We start from the raw sequence: 13966 nt of genomic DNA, 5'->3' as shown, positions 1-13966 counted from the left end.
CTGAGAAAAGGAGAATAGATTTGGCAATTATGAGATCATTGGTGACTTTGGAGAGAGCAGTTTTCATTGAGTGATGAGGCCAAAAGCCATATTGCAGAAAGTTTAGAAGAAAGTGAAAGGAGAGAAATTGGAGACACTTCAAGGAGCTTAACTGAGAAAGGGAAGAGAAATGACAGTAGATAACAGGGCTAGTAAGGTTTTTTAATAGTTGAAGAAAGACATGAATGTATTTGTAGGCAACAAGGAAAGAGACAATAGAAAGGGAAAGACTGAAGATTGGAGAAAGTGAGAATAATAGAGAAGATAATCTGCTTGAAGAATATAGGATGGAATTAAATTAAAGGTATATGTAATGGGGTTTGCCTTGGAAAAGAAAAAGGTCAACTTTTCATCTGAGGTGGGAGTGAAGGTACGTGAGGGACTGTCTGATGTTGGCAGTTGCCAGTTGGGCGCTGTGGCAAGAGTAGGGTAGAATCTGGGTATTTTGGAAGTCGAGGCAGGGGCTGTGGTAGGCGGAGTCGTGGTGAACTGGGATGGGCTGGGTACGGAGAAGCCCTGAGGCAGTGGGCAGTGCTATGTGAGATAAGCTGGGTGCAAGGAAGTAGCCGGAGCTTGTGCTCCTGAGGCAAGGGGAGGTGCCACGTGGGAGTGGGACGGCAGAGGACTGAGTTCCCTTTGCTTGGTCCCCTCCCTATATTGCTTAGTCCCCTCCCTATATGCAACGTCAACCCCAGACGCCTCCATCTTGTGACCTTCCTGACTTCCTGGGTCCCTTTGTGTAGCACTGACCCCAGATGCCTCCTTCCTGACTTCCTAGGTCACGTACTCTGTCTATGCACTAATCCCAGACACCTCCTTCCTGTATCCGGTCCTAGCCTCCTACGTCACTCCCTCTTCCTTGGTGTGCTAAACTCAGACAGCCCCTTCCGGTATCTGACCCTACAATCATTGGCTAGTAAGCGGGCTGGGGAGGAGGGGCTTAGAGGTACTTAAGGAACGAGCGTGGTCAGATCGCGTTCTCTCTTGGCTCCTGCTCTGTTGCTCTGGCCTTGCTGCTTGGGCTTGCTGTGATGGCTTGCTGTGATGGCCTCTGAATAAAGCTCTGGTGTTGGCGCTTCCCGATGGCTCGTCTCTGTGTGTTTATCCGGCTGAGGACCGAAGACTCGAGAGTGAGTATGACTCTGGCAGCCTGCTCCTTACAGGAGGAGTGTTCGGTGCGCCCGCCATAAGGTCGGCGCGGCCGGTACAAAGGTAGAACTAGTAAAAGAAAATGTCTGAGTGATATAAAATAAGGAAGAGCTCATGGTGAACAGCCTCATTGTTTTCTGTGAATTGAGGCAAGGTTCTCAGCTGATAAGATGGCGGGGAGGGTCTTGGGAGTCTTGAGAAGGGATAAAAAGGTATGGAATAAGTTTTGTGGAGAACTGGAGAAACTGTAAAAAGGCATGCCTGGTTGCAGTGAGGGCTTTGGGATTATGTAACATAAATTTGTGGTGGCCCAATCATCAAGGTTTCTTGACTTTTTCCAGCTCCATTCATACAAATTAGAAAATGCCAAAAAATATATAGTGAATTCTTGAGATTTTGTAAACCCATTTTGGATTTTGCCACTACAAATACACATTTAATGGACATGAGACTATTGATTTGTTTTATTTAATCAATCCCAGGGAGAAACAACCTCAAGGTTCTGCCTTATGCCTTCTTCTCTTTCCTCTTGCTTGTTGATATCATTAGCTCTCATTGGTTTAATTATCATCTTTATGCAAATTATTTCCAAATCTATCTATCCAGCCCAATTGCTTTCCTTAGCCCTCGTCCTGCATTGTTTTAAGTGCACATTTTAACTTAAGTGTCTCACCAGCATTTCAAACTCAACATGTCTCAAACAAAACTTATTATCTCCCCCCATCCCCTTCTCAAATTAATCCGTTCTCTAAGCTTCCTTCTTTCAGGTAAAGGCAAGGTTTGCAACCTTGGAATCATCCTTGACCCTTCTCTATCTCTTAACCCTCATACTTAATCAGCTGCCAAATCTGGCCAGTTTTATCTCCACAACATTACTTGCCTATCCCCTTCTGTTCATTCACATGATGACCACCCTAGTCTAGGCCCTCATCATCTCTTGCCTGAATTATTTTAATATCCTCCTAATTGACCTTACTACTTCCAATCTTTGCCCTCTCCAGTCTGTTCTCCACTCAACTGCCAAATTAACATTCCTAAATTAAATTACAAAGAGGCGAATTTAAGCTAGATATAAGGGAAAACACCCTGACAATTAGATTTATCTAAAAGTAGAATGATCTACCCAAGAAATAGGAAGCCCCTTCATTACAGATCTTCAAGCAAAGACTGGATTACCACTTGTCACATAGATAGTGGAGGGGATTCTTTTCCAGGTAAGGATGTACTCAATGTATGGTCCAGGAGAATGTCAGCGCCTTGATGGTAGACTGGTTTTCTTTGTCTTTGTCTCTCTAGTTTCTGAAACATTGTAGGTGCTTAATAAATGCAAAGATATGGGTGTTTCCTCTTCCTGGAACATAGTAGGTGCTTAATAAACACTCCTTGACTTTCCTTGACACAGAGACATCTGTCTTACTGGGCCATTAAAAATAGAAAGGCAAAGTGGGTGGATAGACCACATCCTCTTATCTCCCAGATGCATGGGAAGCAATATGTACTCAGACTGCAATCTCTATATTAGCCACCAGGTGGTGGTCTAAGCTAGAGCTTACCAGGCCAAGGCCTCCTTTCAATATGAGCCTGCCTAGACCTCTACAGACACAATCAGACCAGCCTAGCTTCCCATGATCCCCAGTCTCTATTTTGTTTAGTCTATAGTTTAAAATGCAAGAAAGATTATCGTACAATATTTCACAAATTTATCTAAATTGGCTCATCCTTTACCCTCATTAAGATTCTTATCTCCTTCCAACCTTATGGGATTTGAAGAAATATGTAATTGTATTACTGATTACAGTAGACTACTGAACAGTATTACAAATAAAATTATAATATATTTCTTAATTTAAAAATTTATTTAAAAATTTTTTTTAAATTTTGAGTTCCAAATTCTCTTTCCTTCCAGGCCCTCTCCTACCCACTGAAGAAAAAGCAAGCAATATGATATCAATTGCACATGTGAAATCAGACAAAACATATTTCTATATTAGCCACATTGCAAAAAAAAACCAAGAAAAATGAAGAAAGTAAAAAAAATTATACTTCAATTTGTACTCCCAGCTCATCAGTTCTCTAGAAGTGGATGGCATTCTTCTTCTTCTTCTTTTTTTTTTTTGGTGAGGCAATTGGGGTTAAGTGACTTTGCCCAGAGTCACACAGGTAGTGAGTGTTATGTGTATGAGGCCAGATTTGAACTCAGGTCCTCCTGACTGCAGGGCCAGTACTCTAGCTGTTGTGCCACCTAGTTGCCCCATGGATGGTATTCTTTAACTCTAATAATCTGAATTATCTTGGATCATCATATTAATCAAGGTAGTCAAGTCTTTCACAGTTGATCATCATTACAATATTGCTGTAATGACAACAATGTTACAATGACCTCTTGGTTCTGCTCACTTCACTCTTCATCAATTCATATAGGTCTTTTCCATGTTTTTTTCTGAAACCATCATCCTTATCATTTCTTATAGCACGATGGTATTTCATCACAGTCTTATACCACAATTTGTTTAGCCACCCTCCAGTTGATGGGCAACCCCTCAATTTCCTATTTTTGCCACCACAATGAGAACTGCTATAAATAATTGTGTGTGTGTGTGTGTGTGTGTGTGTATGTATATATATATATATATATATATATTTATGTCCTTTTCCTTTTTCTTTGATCTGTTTCAGACACAGACCTAGTAGTGGTATTGCTGGGTCAAAGGGTATGCACAGTTTTATAACCCTTTGGGCATAGTTTCAAATCATTCTCCATAATGTTTGGACCAATTTGTAGTTCCTCCAACAGTGGATTAGTGTACCTATTTTTCCACATTTCCTCCAGCATTTGTCATTTTCCTTTTTTGTCATATTAGCCTATCTGATAAGTGTGAGGTGATAGCTCAGAGTTGTTTGAATTTGGATTTCTCTTATCAAGAGTGATTTAGATCATTTTAACATGACTATAGATTGCTTTGATTTCTTCTGACAATTGCCTGTTCACATCTTTTGACCATTTATCAACTGGAGAATGGCTCTTACAAAATTACAATATAAACACTCCTGAACAGCTTGTAACTCAATGCTTCTTGTGATATTTGAACTCCTCGTAGACTGGTGTCAGCTACAAGGTCCCATTAAGATCTGATCTCACAACTTTGTTTTCTCCAAGGGAACATATTTGCTCAGAGGACAATTGTAGTGGGAAGTATCAGACATCCTCCACCCCAGTATCAAAGTTTAAAGAGCAGAAAAGGATATTATCATAAAGTTGGTTGAGGGCGCTCCCTATACCAACTTTTGTAGAGACTGTGGCCGCTTCCTGGCCCATTGCTGTTTCTAATGTTCACCCATACTTCTCACTTTGCTGCATCTGGGCCCCATTATTAATTGTACTGCACATACAGTGTACTAGGCATGATTCCCCAGTCTTCTCTTTCAGATTTTTTTGGTGATCTCCTCATCAAAGCAGCCACAGCCTCATTAACAGTTCACAAATTACAATCTCGGATCCATAGATGCCCAGGAAAAGGGGGAAGGGAGGAGACAATACCTTCTATTTAACAGAGTCCCTACGACAATATGCAAGTTTACCATGCTTCATCTCTCTTTTGCATGTCTGGCCAACAATCTACCATAAAGAAATCATTTGCCTTTGTTTTAACAGACTTGGACGCAATGCTACGATTAGATCATGTTTTGGCACGTTTGGACAACTACTTTTATGTTTAGTCTCCTGAAGCTACTCGGGTCATATACTTTCCCTCCATTTGGCACCTTTGATACGTGAGGAATATGGGGGAACACTGAAGAAAAGACAAGCAAGACCAAGTAGGCCTCACATCAAAGGTTTGTTGTATTGAACTGAAGGAAAATGGATTGATTCAAGATTTGTCAAGTTTCTAGATGCAGAGGAAACATTCATTCTGGGAATATCAGAAAAGTGACCTTGAAAATAATACTGGCTGATAATGTTATACATTTTTGATGAGTTGGTTAGTTCTGCTGACTTTTTTTTCCCTCTGTTGTTTTTAACTCCTTGTTGTAAAGAATGACTCTGAGGGGGTGGAAGGGTGATATAATGAGAAATGTAGATGATATGAAAGCAAGAGATACTGTAATACAAATTGGCTTATGTCACAGGGTTTAAGCCTAAGCCACAGGGCTGCAGACTGCCTATGGTGCAAGGATATAAATAGATAATATCTGGGATCCAGAAAGCCCCATTTCCATTTTTAGTTGAAGCAGGAAGAGGGCAGTGGCTGGGGTTTGCTCCTCCACTCTCCTATCTCTAGGCTGGAAGGATATCTATCTTCTACGTATCAGATATTTGCAGCCTAGGGACTCAATGCTATTTGGCGGTTCAGAATAAAAACCACTTTTCCTGGTCATTCTGGGAGGAAAGTCCGATTCCAATTTAGGACATAATAGCCTATTCTTGGCTGGCTTAGCTCCCTCCAGTCACATGCTTGTTGCACAAAAGACAATCATTGTTAGCTAGCAAACATATTTATCCAAGGTAACAGAAATCGGCAAAGTAATGCAGAATAGGGTAGATGATACAGTGTTTGGAGGGGGTGTGTGTGTTGCCCATATAGGTTACATATGTCTGTGTGGGCTTGTCTAAATGCAGCTGGATGTGAGGATTTGATATCTCAGGAATATTACCCATCCCTCTCCAGTGGAGGCTTTGATTCTTGCTTGGAGAGGAACAGGAGAAGGGGTCAGCCTTCTCAGAGCTGGCTGCTCTGCTCTCCTCAGAGATTGTTTATCAGATTAGCCAGCTTGTTGGTACAGTGGACAGAGCACTAAACCTGGATTTAGATCCTAAGAGAAGTCCTAAGTTCAAATCCAACCTCAGACTCTTACTGGCTGTGAGATCCTGGGCAAGTCACTTATCCTTTGTTTGCCTCAGTTTCCTCAACTGCAAAATGGGCATAATAATAGCACCTACCTCCCAGAGCTGTTGTAAAGATAATGTTTGTAAAGTGCTAAATACAGTGCCTACCGTATAGTAAGTGCTATGTAGATGCTAGCTATTATTATTATTACTTTGCTAAGTATTGGTAATAATTCTAGGGGAATAATTTTTATCACAAGTTAAAAATACTTTCCTGGTCATGATCCTTTTTTTTTTTTTTGACTAGGCAATGGGGTTAAGTGACTTGCTCAGGGTCACACAGCTAGTAAGCATTATGTGTCTGAGGCCAGATTCGAACTCATGTCCTTCTGACTCCTGGGTCGGTGCTCTATCCACTGCGCCACCTAGCTGCCCCTAAGTTTCATGATTCTTTTTTTTTTTCATGAGGCAATTGGGGTTAAGTGACTTGCCCAAGGTCACACAGCTAGTAAGCATTACGTGTCTGAGGTCAGATTTGAACTCAGGTCTCCTGACTCCAAGGCTGGTGCTCTATCCACTGCGCCACCTAGCTGCCCCTGTCATGATCCTTTAAAAAAGGAGTACCTCAACCTTATTTTGAAAGGTTTGACCCTTCCTCCCAAATTCTAGTTACACAAAAGACCTTCACAAATAGTGAATGGTGAATAAATTCATTTACCCACACAGATAGCAAACAGAAATCAGAGATGTTTGATAAATCAAAATAAATTATTAAAAAAAAGAAATCAGAGATGTTATTAAAATATGCTGTGCAATAAATGCAATGAATGAGCTCTCCCATTAAACAAACTATCTCAGCTTCACCTAGAGAAAGGTCCTAATCTTACTCAAGGAGACATTCTCTGACGTCTCTAGCAAGGGAAACTAGAAATTAGGGACACATTGAGAAGCCAGTTTTCTCCTACATGTCTGCCTCTTAAACTACATTCTCTTTCTCCATAGATCTCTCTCTGAAGAGAGCTTAGAACTGTGCCTGTGAACTCTCTTAAAACAGGAAGAAAGGAGAATGTCTCTCCTCTTCAAAGCTCTGTCGTTAAGTACATCCCCATGGAGACATGCAATATCTAGTCATCATTCTCTCCACTAATGAGGAGAGTCTTATGCAAATGATCTAGGCCTGAACCCTGTGTTACCTACATAAGAATAAACCGGCTCTTTGACTCAGGAATGATATAAAATCTCAACTCAACAAAGGAGAGGCAATCTCACTGGAGAAGCCTGCTCTCAGCAATCTCTGGGGGTGCAGGCACAGGGAATCACAGGACATTTCAGAGCTGGATTTCTGCATATGACTGCTGTTCCTATAAGAGTTCCCATCACACACCCTAAAATTTATATGTAGCTTCACAGGCCTAAACCTTCAGGGAACAGCTTAACCCAAGGAGTTGTTACGACATAAATAGCAATTTTTTTTAAATTAAAGAAGAGAATGTTGCTACCTTCTTAAAAAAATAGTGGCTTTGTGTTTTATATCTTGTTATATTGGGATTTCAATTTCTACAGTACATACCACTGTTTCTGATCTATGTGGTGTTAATGAGGAAGATGGAGGTATCAGACCAAGCAGGTATATTGGTGCCTGATCCAACAGCAACAGATTCATATTACCCTGCCAGTACTTTTCCCTTAAGAGAAAAACGTGCCTAGCTTTTTCCCCTTACAGAGTAAGAAGTTACATCCATTTATAAAGTAGTTTGTGATACACTATACAGCCTGGCTCTTCTTTGAAAATCTGATCTCACTATCAAATATCAAAGGTTCCAGGCATTCCTTGCCTCTATCAATTAGCAAGCATTCACTGCCCAAACTATATTTCTCTTAACTGACAACAAAACAGCAATTAGCTGGACTAATTTAAAGCCTTGGGCAGGGCTCTGGTGACCATCCTTTTAACCCCAGAAGTGAAGTGAAAAAGCTCACAGCACAAATCCATGTTTATATTTTATTCCTAGATGATGACTTTTGTTAGTATTTATTAGTATGTTGAGCAATGTACTGATGGATCAACTCAACTGATCTCTCAGCTCTTGCAAGAGATATTGTCAAGTAAGAGAATGTTGAAAAGGAAAACAAAGAACATTGTAGGAGAGACAGATTTCAAGTTTATTGGTACTATTTGACATTTTTTTTTTTTGCAATTAACAACAAGCCAATCTGCTTTGTTGAATCTTGAAATGGCATCTATTCGTGACATTACTGACATATATTATCATAATCAGCGTGTGCTCCACCAAAGAAGATGGTGGGCTTCATCATCACCAAGGCCTCAATTGCCACCAATTCTTGAGAAGAGGTAGTCTAATTCCTACCTGAATAAGAATCCCCTGGAAACAAGGATGGCAGTTAAGAGGATATTATAATAGTGATATGAGTCTGTGAATATTTAACCATGGGTTGGTCTGTTTCCTCTACTAGGAAACAGGCTCTCTGAGGCATAGGAGATAGCCTGGAGCCCTTAAAACACCCCCAACTAGAGACTGGCCCTTGCTGTTTTCCAAATCTGGTGTCCAGGATGGGCCCATAAAAGAATGAAAGAGAGCAACGAGCTCTTTCCTGCTTGAAATTGCTTCTGTATTGGTGAATGTTGACCTCCTTGGTTTTCCTTTAACCACTGAAGAGCTGGGAATTGAATTAGTAGAGTGTGGGTTGAAAGACTTTTTTTGTTGTTCAGTTGGTTTCAGTCATGTCCTACCCTTCATGACCCTATTTGAGATTTTCTTGGCAAAAATGCTGGAGTGCTTTGCCATTTCCTTCTCCAGCTCATTTTATAGGTAAGGAAACTGAAGCAAACAGGGTTGAGTGACTTGCTCAGGGTCACACACTAGTAAGTGTCTGAGGCTAGATTTGAACATTCCACAGATCCAACATTCTCCACCATATGCCCATGGGCCTCTGGGGAAAGAAACCCCTGCATTCGAGCTTCCCTTACTCTCAAGCTATGAAGGTCGAAGTACAGATATAATAATAAATAATAATTTTATTTACATAGCTATTTAAGTTTACAAAGCTCTTTCCTTTGGGTGGTATTATTCTTATTTTAAGGTGGAAAAAATAAAGTCTGATAGGTTATGTGACTCCTCCAGTGGTGTGACAACTAATAAGTGTCGGTGCTATAAGAGTAAACACATGTATCTCACTACCTTTATATTTTAAGTTTGAGCCCACTTTCCCTGGTGACTTTGTGTGTGTAAGGGGAAAGTATTCCTTGGGGTTTGTTTTTTTTTGGGGGTGGGGAGGGAGAGATTGCTTTGTACCAACTATTCTTGTAGTTCCGAGTAAATCCCTTACAAAAAAAAAAACCTAATAGAGTTAAATTGGTTGGTTGTAATGAGGAATACACTGATAGGGGCTCGAGAAGGATAGTACTAGAAACCTCACCCCTAGATTTAAAAAGAAAAGCAAGCCAGACATAATAGGGATCTTTAGTTTCAGGTATAACCTTCATTTTCTGTTTTATTATTGTTAAGGATTTTTTTTGTTTTTTTTTTAATTAAATTTATTTTGTTTTTAGTTTTCAACATTCACTTCCACAAGATTTTGAGTTCTAAATTTGCTCCCCCTCCCTCTGCTCCCCCCTCCCCAAGATGGCATGAAATATGATATTAGCTATACATGTACAATCATATTAAACATAATTCCACATTAGTAATTGTAAAGAAGAATTAGAACCAAAGAGGAAAACCACAAGAAAGAAGAAACCCAAAAAAAAAGAGAGAGAGAGAGAGAGAGAGAGAGAAAATAGTATGCTTCGATCTGCCTTCAGACTCCATAGTTCTTTCTTTGGATATGGATAGCATTTTCCATCATGAGTCTTTTGGAATTGTCTTAGATCATTGTATTGCTTTGGAATAGCCAAGTCTATCAAAGCTGGTCATCACACAATGTTGCTGTTACTGTGTACCATGTTCTCCTGGTTCTGCTCACTTCAGTCAGCATCAGTTCATTAAGTCTTTCCAGGTTTTTTTGAAGTCTGCCTGCTCATCATTTCTTACAGAACAATAGTATTCTATTACATTCATACACCACAACTTGTTCAGCCATTCCCCAATTGATGGACATCCCCTCAATTTCCAATTCTTGGCCATCACAAAAAGAGCTGCTATAAATAGTTTTGTACATGTGGGCCCTTTCCCCATTTTTATGATCTCTTTGGGATACAGCCCTAGAAATGGTATTGCTGGGTCAAAGATATGCATATTTTTATAGCCCTTTGGGCATAGTTCCAAATTGCTCTCCAAAAGGGTTGGATCATTTCACAACTCCACCAACAATGCATTAGTATTCCAATTGTCCCACCTCTTCTCCAACATTTATCATTTTCCTGTTTTGTCATGGTAGCCAATCTGATAGGTGTGATATGATTATTGTTAAGGAATTTTAAGGGGTTCTCTGAACTTGTCTTTTTTAGTTGCCATATTTTCCAGAAACACTGGACCCAGAGTATGCAAAAGGCCTGAACACCTTGAGTTGATATAATTTGTTGTTTGCACCCCAAGCTGGATTCATTTTGTGTCCTTGGGAGTCAAGACAGACACCAGTCACTCTGTACTAGACTGAGAAACTGCTTGTGCAGCTGGGACCCTTGCAGATAGGCAGACCATTATATCTTCAATTATAGCAGTTCCCAATGGAAAAGAAGGCTGCTTTTGCCACTGCCTTCCTTCTCCCTTTGGGAGGGATTTTGTTCTTTTTCTACCTCTACTGTACCTTTCTCTCTCTCATACCACTCCCCTTTGGGAGGTGATTTTTGTTTTCTCCTCCTTCTTTTGTTGTACTGTCATAAATATGCAAACTTCTGTATGAATTGTGAATTCTATTTGCTTGCTTAGGGTTCCACATGCATATTAATTTCTCTTATAATAAATCTAGTTGCAGTGCAATGTCTCATAGACTTCTGATATTGTTTTTGGTTAACACTATGTATATGAAAACATCTATTTTATTTGGTATTAGGTTCAGAAAAAATTTTTAAAGCAAAAAAAATTATTACACAAAGATTGTCACGTAATCAGATATTCCCCTGCTTTGTATACAATTTTAATTATTCTTACTCTACACAGAAAAGCTGTTTCTGAATTTTTCTTTTAGTAACAGCAAACATTAAATTCTGATTTCACAATTAAATAGAATGCCTCAATTGATTTAAGTTGAAAGAAGAACATCAGTACGAGCCTGGCATCCACTGTTAGGAATACACAAATATCCTTCTGTTCAAAAGTACAAAACAGGGACAGCTAGGTGGCACTGTGGAAACAGCATCGACCCTGAAGTCAGGAAGACCTGAGTTCAGATATGACCTCAGACACTTGACACTAGCTGTGTGACACTGGGCAAGTCACTTAATCCTGATTGCCTCACCCCCCCCCAAAAAAAAGAAAAGAAAAGAAACAAAAGTACAAAATAAGTTATCTGTAGGCAAAGATAATGATAGCAATAAACCATTACCTTTTTTTTTGTCAGTTTAAACCAGCACCTGATTATCATAAGTGATCCTCTTAAATATCCGCCTTTACTTCAGTCAGTATCTCCACTTGATTCCTCTGACATTAGTCCTCTGCCTTGAGGTATCTCTTGCATCATGGTTCATAATGATAAACCACAACGCTAGGAAATTGGACCATGTCCCTCATAACCCCTCACCCGTGCTACCTTCTCATTCCAGGTTCCTTCTTTTCTTCAGGAACTTCAGTGACTACAATTTTTTTTTTTTTTTTGCTTTTTTTTGGTGAGGCAACCTGGGTTAAGTGACTTGTCCAGGGTCACACAGCTAGTAAGTGTCAAGTGTCTGAGGTCACATTTGAACTCAGGTCCTCTTGACTCTAAGGCCAGAGCTCTATCCACTTGTGCTACCTAGCTGTCCCAGTGACTACAATTTTTGCAGTAGTTAACTGGAAAGCTACATGAGTGGTACCTAACAAAGCAGGTCTCACAAATTTATTTTGGTCAATTGTTCTTTTTTTATACTCTCAAAATCTCTGAGTGTGACATCATAACTATCTCTAAAAAGCTCTGTGAAAGTTCCGCAACCATCAATAATCCTTCAACCTCTGCATTCTTAACAATGGTCACTTTGAGGATTTTCAATGTCTTTTCATTATTTTTATTCCAAATTTTTAAAAAATCTTCATTAGCTGGAGCCAAGATTTTTAAGGTTTTTGGAATGCATCAAATGCACAACCACCTCATAGATTTATACTTTCTTTAAAACCTGCACATGTAGCATTTAGTGCATCAGTAACTCAGTCTTTCTTTTTACTCACTTCTATATTACTTTTTTCACCAACCTTTATTACAGTTAATCCATCCGAAAGTTTGGCTAATACCACTACTAGGTCTGCATCCCAAAAGTGTACAAAGATACTTATAGCAGCTCTTTTTATGGTGGCAAAGAACTGGAAATTGAGGGGATCTCTATCAATTGGGGAATGGCTGAACGAGTTGTGGTATATGAATGTAATGGAATACTATTGTTCTATAAGAAATGATTAGCAGGCAGACTTCAGAAAAACCTGGAAAGACTTACATGAACTGATGCTGACTGAAGTGAGCAGAACCAAGAGAATATTGTACACAATAACAGCAACATTACGTGATGACCAGCTTTGATAGATTTGGCTATTCCGAAGCAATACAATGATCTAAGACAATTCCAGAAGACTCATGATGGAAAATGCTATCCATATCCAGAGATAAGAACTAGGAGTCTGAATGCAGATTGAAGCATACTATTTTCACTTTTGTTTTGTTTTGTTTTTTTCTCATGGTTTTTCCTTTTTATTCTGATTCTTCTTCACAACATGACTAATGTAGAAATATATTTAGTGTGATTGTACATATATAGCCTATATCAGATTGCTTGCTGTCTTGGGGAGGGGGGAGAGGAGAGGAGGGAGAGAGGGAGAAAAAAATTTGGAACTCAAAATCTTACAAAAGTAAATGTTGAAAACTAAAAAGAAAAATATTTAAAAAAGGACAAAAAAAAAACCCAAGAAAAAGAAAAAGCACACCTCTTATTAAAATATTCATTCTCTCATTAACCAAGCAGAGTTGATTTCCATCTATCAGAGACAATACCTTTTCCAAAGGTATTTAAACATTCAAGTGGCCTCCATGCAGGATCTTTGACTTACAAGAGAACCACCGACCTCAATTTATTGATCATTTGCTAGCCTAAATAATAAATTGATTTTTAATTACCCAGAAACTATGTTTCTTGGGTGTTTCCTTCATCTCAGCATCATGGAATTTATATTTTTGACCTTTGGTTACATTAATAAAAATATGAAGAGATACCACCTCTGTCAAACTTGATGCTTTTAATTATGTTTAATTCATTATTAATTTTTTTTTACTCCATCCTTCCCTTTCTTCCAGCCTTTTTCCTTTTTATAATATCATTGGATATTATGCTGCCAATTTCTAGGTCTGTTTGCAGAAATTGAAGTGACTGGAGCAATTTCTTCAGGGGTTGTGACAGGTTTATACTGCTTAAGTTCAGCAATAACAGTCTTAACAGCTAACAACACACCTCTACTGGTTTCCATTATACTTGTTCCTTTGCTAATCTTCTCAAAGCCTCCCTTGGCTTTATGGAACGAGGGTAGCAGTGTCACTTGCAAAATCCTGGACAAGTCTGACACCAATGTTCTTATATTTTGCTTTCAAGGAATTTATTTTGCAATCATCATACCCTCTTCTGTTATCTTAGGACTTCCTCAATTCTCTTCAATAATCACAGTTCTCTCCTTTAGCCCCATAGTAACAACAACATTGTCAGGTAAAAAATAAAAGGTCTATACCTTGGGATATTAAGGCTCAGGTATCTGTTCCAAACTTGTCATCTTTAGAATAAGCATGAGTAAGTTAGGAGGTAGTGTTTCCTAGACGCTTGGA

At 39.3% G+C, this 13966-nt stretch overlaps 1 pseudogene; it reads right to left on the bottom strand.

Annotated features, from left to right (window-relative positions):
- Window positions 1–1196: 1196 nt before the first annotated feature.
- LOC114033999 lies at window positions 1197–13930 on the bottom strand (annotated as a pseudogene).
- Window positions 13931–13966: the final 36 nt, after the last annotated feature.

Source organism: Vombatus ursinus, unplaced genomic scaffold (genome assembly GCF_900497805.2).
Source record: "Vombatus ursinus unplaced genomic scaffold, bare-nosed wombat genome assembly UNPS02000580.1, whole genome shotgun sequence".
Lineage (NCBI taxonomy): Eukaryota > Metazoa > Chordata > Mammalia > Diprotodontia > Vombatidae > Vombatus > Vombatus ursinus.
Note: the sequence above shows the minus strand (reverse complement) of the source record. Positions and strands in the feature narration are given on the sequence as shown.